Consider the following 11,827-nt stretch of genomic DNA (forward strand, 5'->3'; position numbering starts at 1 on the left):
TCATTCAGACTCTGAGAGATCATATTGACTTACTGAGTCAATATTTTATTCTGAGCCAATATGGCATTCAGAGTATCAATTTCAAGAACTCCCTTCCTCTGAGGCGTCCCATTACTCACAGGATTCCTTTCAGAAGTGTACATGAACTGGTTATTTGCAACCATGTCAATGAGTTCTTGAACTTCTGCAGGCGTTTTCTTTAGGTGAATGGATCTACCTGTAGAATGGTCCAATGATATCTTTGATAATTCAGATAGACCATCATAGAATATATCCAAGATGGTCCATTCTGAAAGCATGTCAGAAGGACACTTTTTGGTCAGTTCCTTGTATCTCTCCCAAGCTTCATAGAGGGATTCACCTTCCTTTTGTCTGAAGGTTTGAACATCCACTCTAAGCTTGCTAAGCTTTTGAGGACGAAAGAACTTGGCTAAGAAAGCTGTGACCAGCTTATCCCAAGAGTTCAGGCTGTCTTCAGGTTGAGAGTCCAACCATATTCTAGCTCTGTCTCTTACAGCAAATGGGAAAAGCATAAGCCTATAGACCTCGGGATCAACCCCATTCGTCTTAACAGTATCACAGATCTGCAAGAATTCAGTTAAGAACGGAAAAGGATCTTCTGATGGAAGTCCATAAAACTTGCAATTCTGTTGCATCAGAGAAACTAATTGAGATTTCAGCTCAAAATTGTTTACTCCAATGGTAAGGATTGAGATGCTTCTTCCATGTAAATTGGAATTAGGTGCAGTAAAGTCACCAAGCATCTTCCTTGCATTGTTATTATTTTCGGCCATGTCTCCTTCTTTTTCGAAAATTTCTGTAAAGTCCTCTTCAGAGTGTTGTGTTTTAGCTTCTCTTAGCTTCCTCTTCAGAGTCCTTTCAGGTTCCGGATCAGCTTCAACAAGAATGTTTTTATCCTTGCTCTTGCTCATATGAAAAAGAAGAAAACAGAAAAGAAAATATGGAATCCTCTATGTCACAGGATAGAGATTCCTTTATGTGAGTAGAAGAAGATATGAATAGAAGATGGAGAATCCAAACACAAGGGTGAGGAGTAGGTTCGAATTCTTAGATGAAGAGGAGTGTTAGTAAATAAATAAATAAATAAATAAAAGGAGGTGAGGGAGAAGAATTTTCGAAAATTAGATAAAATAAAATAAAAGTATTTTTGTTTTTAAATTAGAATTAAAATTAAAAATTTGAAAATTAAGAAAGGAACAATTAAATCAAATTAAATTAAATTTAAAACAATTAGTTAATTTAAAAAGGAATTTTGAAAAATATGAAGGTGATTTTCGAAAATTAGAGATAGAATTAGTTAGGTAGTTTTGAAAAAGATATGATTGAAATAGTAAACTTTTAAAATCAAACAAAAAGTTAAGTGATTAATTGAAAAAAATTTGAAAATTAATTTTGAAAAGATAAGAAGTTCGAAAAGATTTTGAAATTGATTTTGAAAAAGATATGATTGAAACTTAATATGAAAAAGATTTGAAAATGAAATTTGAAAAGATTTGATTTTCGAAATCAAAGTTGATTACTTGACTAACAAGAAACTAAAAAGATATGATTCTAGAGTTTAAAGATTGAACCTTTCTTATTAGGCAAGTAACAAACTTAAAAATTTTGAATCAATCACATTAATTGTTAGCATTAATTTCGAAAATATGAAATAAAAATAAGAAAAAGATTTTGAAAATAATTTTGAAAGTTTTGAAATTTATAAAGGAAAAATGAAAAAGATTTGATTTTTGAAAAAGATTTGAAGAAGATAGAATTTTTAAATTGAAAATTTGATTTGACTCATAAGAAACAACTAGATTTTAAATTTTTTTAAAAAAGTCAACTCAAATTTTCGAATTTGATGAGAAGAAAAAGGGAAAGATTTTTTTTTTGAATTTTTAATGATGAAAGAGAAAAACAATAAACACATGATGCATGCAAGAACACTATGAGTGTAAAGATGAACACCAAGAACACTTTGAAGATCATGATGAACATCAAGTATGTATTTTTGAAAAAATTTTTAATAAAAGAAAACATGCAAGACACCAAACATAGAAATTTTTAATATTTAGACACTAAGAATTCAAGAATGCATATGAAAAATAAGAAAAGACACAAAATAAGAAATTTTAAAGATCAAACAAGAAGACTTATCAAGAACAACTTGAAGATCATGAAGAACATCATGCATGAATTTTCGAAAAAATTTTAAGAAAAATAAAAGAATGCAATTGACACCAAACTTAAAAATTGACACTAGACTCAAACAAGAAACATAAAATTTTGTTGGTTTTTATGATTTTATAAGAAATATTTTTTTTTGTATTTTTCGAAAATAAGAAATAAAAAGCTTAAAATTAAAATAAAATTACCTAATCTAAGCAACAAGATGAACCGTCAGTTGTCCAAACTCGAACAATCCCCGGCAACGGCGCCAAAAACTTGGTGCGCAGAAATCGTGACGGTTCATTCCTTGGTAACGGCGCTAAAAACTTAATACGCACGTTCATAATCTTAGTTCTTTGTCACAACTTCGCACAACTAACTAGCAAGTGCACTGGGTCGTCCAAGTAATAAACCTTATGTGAGTAAGGGTCGATCCTACGGAGATTGTCGGCTTGAAGCAAACTATGGTCACCTTGTAAATCTCAGTCAGGCGGATTCAATTGATTATAGAGTTTTGATAATTAAAATATAATTAAAATATAAAATAGGATAGAGATACTTATGTAATTCATTGGTGAGAATTTCAGATAAGCGTATAGAGAAACTTTTGTTCCTCTTGAACCTCTGTTTTCCTATTGTCTTCATCCAATCATTCATACTTATGTAATTCATTGGTGAAAATGGTCCAATGCACTGTCACTGCATGGCTAATTATCTGTCGGTTCTCGATCATACTGGAATAGGATCCATTGATCCTTTTGCGTCTATCACTACGCCCAACACTCGCGAGTTTGAAGCTCGTCGCAGCCATCCCTTCCCAGATCCTACTCAGAATACCACAGACAAAGTTTAGACTTTCCGGATCTCAAGAATGGCCGTCCATGGATTCTAACTTATACCACAAAGACTCTGATTAAGGAATCTCAGAGATATTCATTCAATATAAGGTGGAACGAAAGTGGTTGTCAGGCACGCGTTCATAGGTTAGGAATGATGATGACTGTCACGATCATCACATTCATATTGAAGTGCGAATGAATATCTTAGAATCGGAATAAGATTGAATTGAATAGAAAAACGATAGTACTTTGTATTAATTCAGGAGGAACAGCAGAGCTCGACACCTTAATCTATGGTATGTGGAAACTTTACAATTGAAAATACATAAGTGATAATGGAGTTCATTGGTTTCAGCCCCAGAGGGGAACTGGAGTAACCAAGATTTCGAATACAATGATAAAAAGTTCTATTTATACTAAACTAGTTACTAGGGTTATAGAAATGAATAAATGATGCAGAAATCCACTTCCGGGGCCCAGTTGGTGTGTGCTTGGGCTGAGCATTGAGCTTTACACGTGTTGAGGCTTCTCTTGGAGTTGAACGCCATTTTGTAACCTGTTTCTGGAGTTTAACTGCACTTTGCAACCTATTTCTGGCGTTTAACTCCAGAATGCAACATGGAACTGGCGTTGAATGCCAGTTTGCATCATCTAAACTCAGGCAAAGTATAGAGTATTACATATTGCTGGAAAGCCCTGGATGTCTACTTTCCAACACAATTGACAGCGCACCATTTGGAGTTCTGTAGCTCCAGAAAATCCACTTTGAGTGCATGGAGGTCAGAATCTAACAACATCTGCAGTCCTTCTTCAACCTCTGAATCTGATTTTTGCTCAATTCCCTCAATTTCAGCCAGAAATTACCTGAAATCATAGAAAAACACACAAACTCATAGTAAAGTCCAGAAATGTGATTTTTATTTAAAAACTAATAAAAATATACTAAAAACTAACTAAATTATACTAAAAACTATGTAAAAAATGCCAAAAAGCGTATAAATTATTAGCTCATCACAACCCCAAAGTCAAGTTGAGGTCTACTCTAAAATAGAAGAAAGTTATAATATCATAAATGGAAGAAAGCAAGCATAAATCTGAAATACCTCAAATTGCATTAAATAGAAAATCAAATTAAACATGAGAATTCATAAACTAAATAGCAAAAAAAAGTAATCAACAAAGGAAACAAATAAACTAGAATACTAGAACAAATAAGAGTAGAAGAGAAACTAAATTAAAGGAACATTGAACCTGGAATTGAGAAGAAATAAAAAGAAGAAATCCTAAATCCTAAAACCTAGAGAGAGGAGAGAGCCTCTCTCTCTAGAAAACTACATCTAAACCTAAAATTATGTAAATTATGAGAAGTGTCTATTATTCCTCCACTCTGCAGCCTCTAATCTGTGTTTTCTGGGCCGAGAACTGGGTCAAAAATAGCCCAGAAATCGCTGGGGACAAATTCAGAAACGCTGATTTTCGCAGATGCGACGCGTGCACGTGATGCACGCGTTCGCGTCGCCTATCTTCAGGGAAAATATGACAAGTTATATATCGTTGTGAAGCTCCGGATGTTATCTTTCCAACGCAACTAGAACCGCCTCATTTGGACTTCTGTAGCTCAAGTTATGATCGATTAAATGCAAAGAGGTCAAGCTGGACAGCTTTGCAATTCCTTCAATTTCTTGTATTCCTTCCACTTTTGCATGCTTCCTTTCCATCCTATAAGCCATTCCTGCCCTATAAACCCTGAAATCACTTAACACACATATCAAGGCATCGAATGGTAATAAGAGAGGATTAAAATTAGCTATATTAAGGCCAAAGAAGCATGTTTTCAATCATAGCACAAAATTAGGAAGGAATTGTAAAATCATGCAAATCATATGAATAAGTTAGTAAAGAGTTGATAAAAACCACTCAAATTAGCACAAGATAAACCATAAAATAGTGGTTTATCAAAATCCCCACACTTAAACATTAGCATGTCCTCATGCTAAGCTCAAGGAGATAAAAATGATGAATGGGAGAAAGTAAGACTCATGAAATGCAATGCAATCAACCTATGTATGAATGCAACTATATGCTGAGATGATTCTGTCTACTTGTTTAAAAGTAAACAAGTTGTTCAAGAAATATATAAATCAAATCCCACTAATTCAAATCATACAATAAAAACAAGTAAACTTGTAAGAAGATAGCTCATGAAAGCAGGGAACATAGAATCAAGCATTGAACCCTTACTGGTAGTGTATGTGCACTCTAATCTCTCAAGTGTATAGGGTAGTCCACTCTAATCTTCTCTAGTCATGCTTTCTAAAACTTTGTTCTTCATCTAACCAATCAACAATAATTTAGTATACCAATGCAAACATCATGAGGTCTTTTTAGGGTTGTAATGGGGCTAAGGTAAAGGTGAGGATGCATGTTTGGCCAAGTGAGCTATAATATGAATCTTTGACTAACCTAAGCTCTAACCTAACACACACACACGCTCTATGTAATTCTAAAATCATACCTAGCTACCCAATATTTCCACTTTTGTATAATTCCCATACTCATGTACCAAATTTTTCTTTAATTTCACCACATGTGCATTGATCTTTTATTAAACTTAGCACTGGGGTATTTTGTCCCCTTATTTATTTATTTATATTATATATATACTTTTTTTTTCTTTTTATCTTTTTTTTGATTGAAAATATAAAAGTAAATATAACATATTAATGCACATGAATTTTTAATTTTTTTCTGGTCTCATGTGAGTATGCACCCAAATTTCCAATATTTAAATAAAGTAGAAACATAACACATTCCCTATTAACCCAGGTTTTCCACAGTTTTCCCACACTTAGTTGACACACAATCTCTATCTTAAGCTAACCAAAGATTCAATGGGATAATTAATTGTTTTTCTGCTTAAAGCTAGTGATGTGGTAAAATACAGAACAAATGGGCATTAAAAGGCTTAAAGTGGCAAACAAAGGTAATTGAAATGGTAGGCTATTTGGGGTAATTGAGCTAATAACAAATGATGGCCTCAATCATATGCAAGCATGTAAATACACTAAGCAATGGACATATAGAATGGAACAAAATATAGATTACAATCATAGAGAAGAAAACACACAAGAATAAAATATTATGGTTAAATAGTGTAACCATGTAATTAAGCTCAAATCTCACAGGTTGTGTGTTCTTAGCTATAATTCATGTTCCAATTTACAGTCTTCAAACAAATTTATAAAAAAAAAAGTTTTAATTTAAATTAGTGAAATATTATGAAATATAGTCTTGAAAAGAAATTTATTACTTTAACCAAGCAAACATACATGCGAACAAGTATTATCATGCAATCTATTCTATTTAATCAAAAGAAAAACTAAAATGTTGGTGTTAAGAGAGAGAGCTTACCTCTAGAAGTCAGGTACTAACCGACCTCCCCACACTTAAAGCTTGGCACCGTCCTCGGTGCCATCAGTCAGGAGCAAAGGGGGGCTGGTAACAACGTCTCCACAGCCGGGGTCGTCATGGCTCCCAGTGCTGGTAGGTGAGGTGGAGTCTGGAGTTTTTGGATCTTTCTCAGGTGGGTGGTTTCCAACAATCAGCTCCTTGAGGTATGTAAATTGGTGCTTGTTACGGCGCTCTATTCGCTTTACCTGCCGGTCTAGCCGGTGCAACCTCTGAAGTATCTGAAGGGGTAGCTGATTTGTTGAAGGTGCTTGTGCTTTTTGTTCCTCTCCTCGCCGGAGGCTTGTTAGAGGCTCTCTCTGTACCCTTCCTGATGGCCATCCTGAAAAGGGAGAAGAGAAAGGGGCATGAATTCAAACGGATAGAGCAAGGAAGAGGGCAGTACGAGTGATAATCATGCCAAGTTAAAGAAGAATGTCGTTAACACATGGTCGCGACTCCATGTAATTAGGACATCAATGGAAATATAGCATGATATATTAAGGCAATTAAATGCAAGATGTTTATTGGTATGCTGGCAAAGGCATGAGTAGCATAGATCAAGCATTAAAAGCCAAAATGTATTATCACCCGTAACAAACTAACAATAATGTTTGTATTGACAATTATATTTAATTAATAAAATATTGGAAGGATTTTGTGAAAAACAGGCATTAGAGTAGAAGGATAGAATAATTAAGAATTCACAATGCCATACGGGCTTTTCACAAACACTTGGTATGCATGTAAATAAGTTAGGGAAAGCAAGAATTCCAAACATGCATGCATCCACAAAAATTAATATTAATTTTCAAATCACTATTGATGATATCCACAAGCTCAAGAATAATAATAATATAAGACCCAAATAAAGCTCCAACACCAACATAAAAATCCATGAAACAGCATGAAAGAGAAAAAAATTTTGAAGAAAGAAAAGTAATTAAATGCAATAAGAAGAATGAAGGAAGAAAGGAGAAGTGGATGAAAATTCGGGATGCGACATGCACGCGTAAGGCACGCGTGCGCGTAAGAACTGTATTCGCCGTTCGATATGTACGCGTCGCCCACGCATACGCATGGGTGGTCTTGGAAGCAAAAGGACGCGCACGCGTCAGGGAGGCGCACGCGTCAGGGAGGCGCACGCGTCAGGGACGCGCACGCGTCAGGGACGCGTACGCGTGGATGACCTTGTGCCTCTAGCACAATTCCAGCGTGGGGGCAGCACAACTTTCTGTCCAACAAGCTATTACACCGATTTCCCTATCCATGCGTGCGTGTGCTTGACGCGTACGCGTGGATTTCACTTGTAGCAGATGACGCACACGCGTTATAGACGCGTACACGTGGGTCGAATTGTGCGCAGAGCACACCAGCCGCACGATTCCATCACAACTTTCTATTCGTTGGATGGGGAGCGAAACTGTAATCAACGCCCATGCATGGCCTGCGCGCACGCGTGGTTTGCCCCCTTTTTTTTAATATGAAAAATGCAGAATGCAGCATGCAGATGCTGACGCAAAAATTATGAATGGCACTAATAAGAATAAAATAAAATAAAACTACGAATAAAAGGAACGACTATACCATGGTGGGTTGTTTTCCACCAAGCACTTTTAATTAAAGTCCTTAAGTTGGACATTTGGTGAGCTCCTTATTAGGGCAGCTTATGCTTGAACTCGTCTTGAAACTGCCACCAGTGCTTGAACTTCCAATATTCTTCATTATTCTCAAGTGAAATTTCCAAGCCTTAAGGGAGTTCTTCACAAGCTTTGAGCTTCCAAAGTCGATCCTGATGTATGTCTGGATCCCAAATCTGGTATCTACACCCGTGTTGAAGTGGATCACCATTGTGATTCCATCCGGGTGGTAAGCAATCTGAATTCTCACTAAGGTATCCAAACAGCTTCCTGGACTCATACAATTTAGTATTCTTTCACCCATGATAATTCAGCCGTGAGCTTCCTACCACAATGAATCTAGGATTGTGTTGCCAACCACCAACCATCTCCCTTTTACTCTTAAAGCCACAAAGAGCTCGAAGATGACCATCTGTTTCAAGTAGCCCATATTCAAGTGGGAAAGTAAAGGTTAAGGATAAGTATTTTACCCACTTGAATGTTGTATTGGATGGTAATGGCTTTGGGGAAGAGGTCTCCAGCAACTTTGGCAAGGTGATTTCAAGTTCCAGTCCCTTGTGCTCTTCCTTGACAACTTCCACCTCTTTGCAAGCTTCTTCAATTCCAACCTCTTCCTCTTAGTAGCTTTCTTGCAATTTAGTTGCTTCTTCATTGCTTACCAAGGGCATGGGAGGTCGTGCCTCTTCTTCTTTAATCTCCATCTCTTGATCAACCTCTTCAAAGTCTTCAACTATAATATGCTTTGGAGGTTGTACACCCTCCTCAACATCAAATCCAAACGTCTTGGAAGGAGGCTCTATGACTTGAGTTTCCCATGGAGGTTCCGCATCTCCTAAGTCTGCAACCACTTCTTCCTCTTCAATAATTACTGCTTTGTCCAGTTGTTTTAGTATAAAATTGTACTCCTCCTCGATGATTTCCTTTCCATGACAACTCCCTTTAACTACTCTTTCATCTTCGAGGGTCTCTCCTACCTCCACATTTTGGGCCTCTTCTTGCTCTAAGACAAAATCAGACTCCTCTTTGATGTCTCCCTTCACTAATTCTTCAACCACTCCTTCGACTTCAAGGGTCTCTCCAACCGCTATCCTTATGGACTCCTCTAGCTTCTTATTAAGTATGGATTCGTGAAGATGATTCCTTCTTTCTTGTTCCATATTAATAGCATAATTGGGATCATCTTGATCTTGGATTGATGGATGTGGGTGCTCTTCCATGGAGGGTGGTGATGGGATAGAAAGATCATTATGTGGTTGAAAAGGAAGTGCACTAGAACTTGATGGTTGAATATTGGAGGTAGAGGATTGGTTCATGCGGGATATAAGATTTTGGAGTGTAGAGGTGAGACCAATGATGTTAGAGATGAGTGTGTTGTTATCCAATGGAGGTTGGGGTGGATAGGAGGGTTCATTTGTTGGGAGAGAAGGCTCATAATACGGAGGTGGTTCTTCTTGATAAGGATATGGAGATGGTAAAGATTGAGGTGGTGGTTCTGGGTGTGGTTCATATAGTGGTTGGTGTGGTGGATAAGGGGCTTGTCAGTATGGTGGTTCAAAGGTATGTTGAGGAGGTGGTTCATAAGCATATGGTGGGGCTTGTTGGTAACTACAAGGGGATCCACCATATTCATCATCTTGATATGCACTCTGGAATGGCTCTTGACCATAGTAATTTGGTGGAGGTTGGTTGTCACGAAAAGGTCCACCATAACTATTTTCTTGGTATGCATCATATAATAGTTGTTGGTTATAGCGCATTGGAGGGGGTTGTTGCCAAGAGGGTTGATCAAATCCTTGTGGCTCCTCCCATCTTTGATTCTTCCAACCTTGATGCCTATTCTCATTATAGCTTTCATTCCTTACAACAATATTGGAACCAAACTTGAAACCAGAGGGGTGAGAATTCATAGTAGCTAAAGAAAATAAAAACTAATAAAAATTAATGAAAATAAACTCCTAAAACTAGAAACATTAAAAAAGAAATGAAAAAGCAAATATTTACAATAACCAATAATAAGGCACACGTTTGCGATTCCCCGGCAACGGCGCCATTTTGACGAATGGATTTTTGTTAGTAAAGAAATTCACAAATAAATCCTCGTTGAAATTATAGTTTCTAAACTAACAGAAAATCCTTTCGTACAAAAAATTAGTTGTCACAAGTAACAAACCTTAAAAATAATAACCGAAGTATTCAAACCTCGGGCCGTCTCTCAAGGAATTGTAGGGAGGTGTATTTATTATTGGTTATGAGTTTTCTGAGAAATTTGGAGTTTGGACAATGGGCACATAAATGATTATAAGTTGAAGCAATGAAAATTAACAAGAGGTTTTATGTAATTAAAATAAATAAAAAGCCTTGACTAGGAGAAGATTAATTGGAAGTTCTATCCTTGTCGGATTTCTCAAGATTAATAGTAATAGGTTGTTGTCTCTAATTGGTTATCCTTTACTAAATAAAGGCAAGTTAAGTTGGGAGCCAACTTCTATTCACAAGTCCTAATCCTCTCCCTTTGGAAGGATTAGTGTTAGTGGCCAGAGAGCCAATCACAAATTAACTCTTGAGTCTCCCAACTCAAGGGTATCAAAATATTAATCAACCCCAAAGTAAAGTTGAGGCCTACTCTAAAATAGAAGAAAGTATTAATATCATAAATGGAAGAAAGCAAGCATAAATCTGAAATACCTCAAATTGCATTAAATAGAAAATAAAAGTAAACATGAGAATTCATAAACTAAATAGCAACATAAAGTAATCAACAAAGAAAACAAATAAACTAGAATACTAGAACAAATAAAAGTAGAAGAGAAACTAAATTAAAGCCACATTCAACCTGGAATTGAGAAGAAATAAAAAGAAGAAATCCTAAATCCTAAAACCTAGAGAGAGGAGAGAGCCTTTCTCTCTATAGAAAACTATATCTAAACCTAAAATTATGTGAATTATGAGAAGTGTCTAGCATTCCTTCACTCTGCAGCCTCTAATATGTGTTTTCTGGGCCGAGAACTGGGTCAAAAATAGACCAGAAATTGCCAGGGACGAATTCAGAAACGCTGATTTTCGCAGATGCGATGCGTGCGTGTGACGCGTGCGCATCACCTAACTTCAGAGAAACTATGGCAAATTATATATTGTTGTGAAGCCCCAGATGTTATCTTTCCAACGCAACTAGAACCGCCTCATTTGGACCTCTGTAGCTCAAGTTATGATCAATTAAATGCGAAGAGGTCAGGCTGGACAGCTTTGCAATTCCTTCAGTTTTTTGTATTCCTTCCACTTTTGCATGCTTCCTTTCCATCCTCTAAGCCATTCCTACCTTATAAACCCTGAAATCACTTAACACACATATCAAGGTATCGAATGGTAATAAGAGAGAATTAAAATTAGCTAAATTAAGGCCAAAGAAGCATGTTTTCAATCATAGCACAAAATTAGGAAGGAATTGTAAAATCATGCAAATCATATGAATAAGTGAGTAAAGAGTTGATAAAAACCACACAAATTAGCACAAGATAAACCATGAAATAGTGGTTTATCAGTATCCGCAAAGGTTAATAAATTTCACTGAATTGGTTAAGAAGAGTCAATTCGCAGAAAATTACTACATGAAGTGGGTGATGCTACAGGAAGGCTTTGGAGAGACTACTCTAGACGAGCCACATAGGGCCGGGCTAGATAAATGCTACAAGTGTGGGAAGCCGGGGCATATGGCTCGAGACAGTCTACATA

General features: G+C 36.3%; 1 non-coding gene across 1 annotated transcript; it reads left to right on the forward strand.

Moving 5' to 3' along the window:
• The first annotated feature begins 293 nt into the window (after positions 1–293).
• LOC112788563 (small nucleolar RNA R71) lies at positions 294–401 on the forward strand. The gene has a single exon (XR_003195923.1). It is a non-coding gene; the product is annotated as a small nucleolar RNA R71 (small nucleolar RNA).
• The last annotated feature ends 11,426 nt before the right edge of the window (positions 402–11,827 follow it).

This window comes from Arachis hypogaea, chromosome 20 (genome assembly GCF_003086295.3).
Source record: "Arachis hypogaea cultivar Tifrunner chromosome 20, arahy.Tifrunner.gnm2.J5K5, whole genome shotgun sequence".
Taxonomy (NCBI): domain Eukaryota; kingdom Viridiplantae; phylum Streptophyta; class Magnoliopsida; order Fabales; family Fabaceae; genus Arachis; species Arachis hypogaea.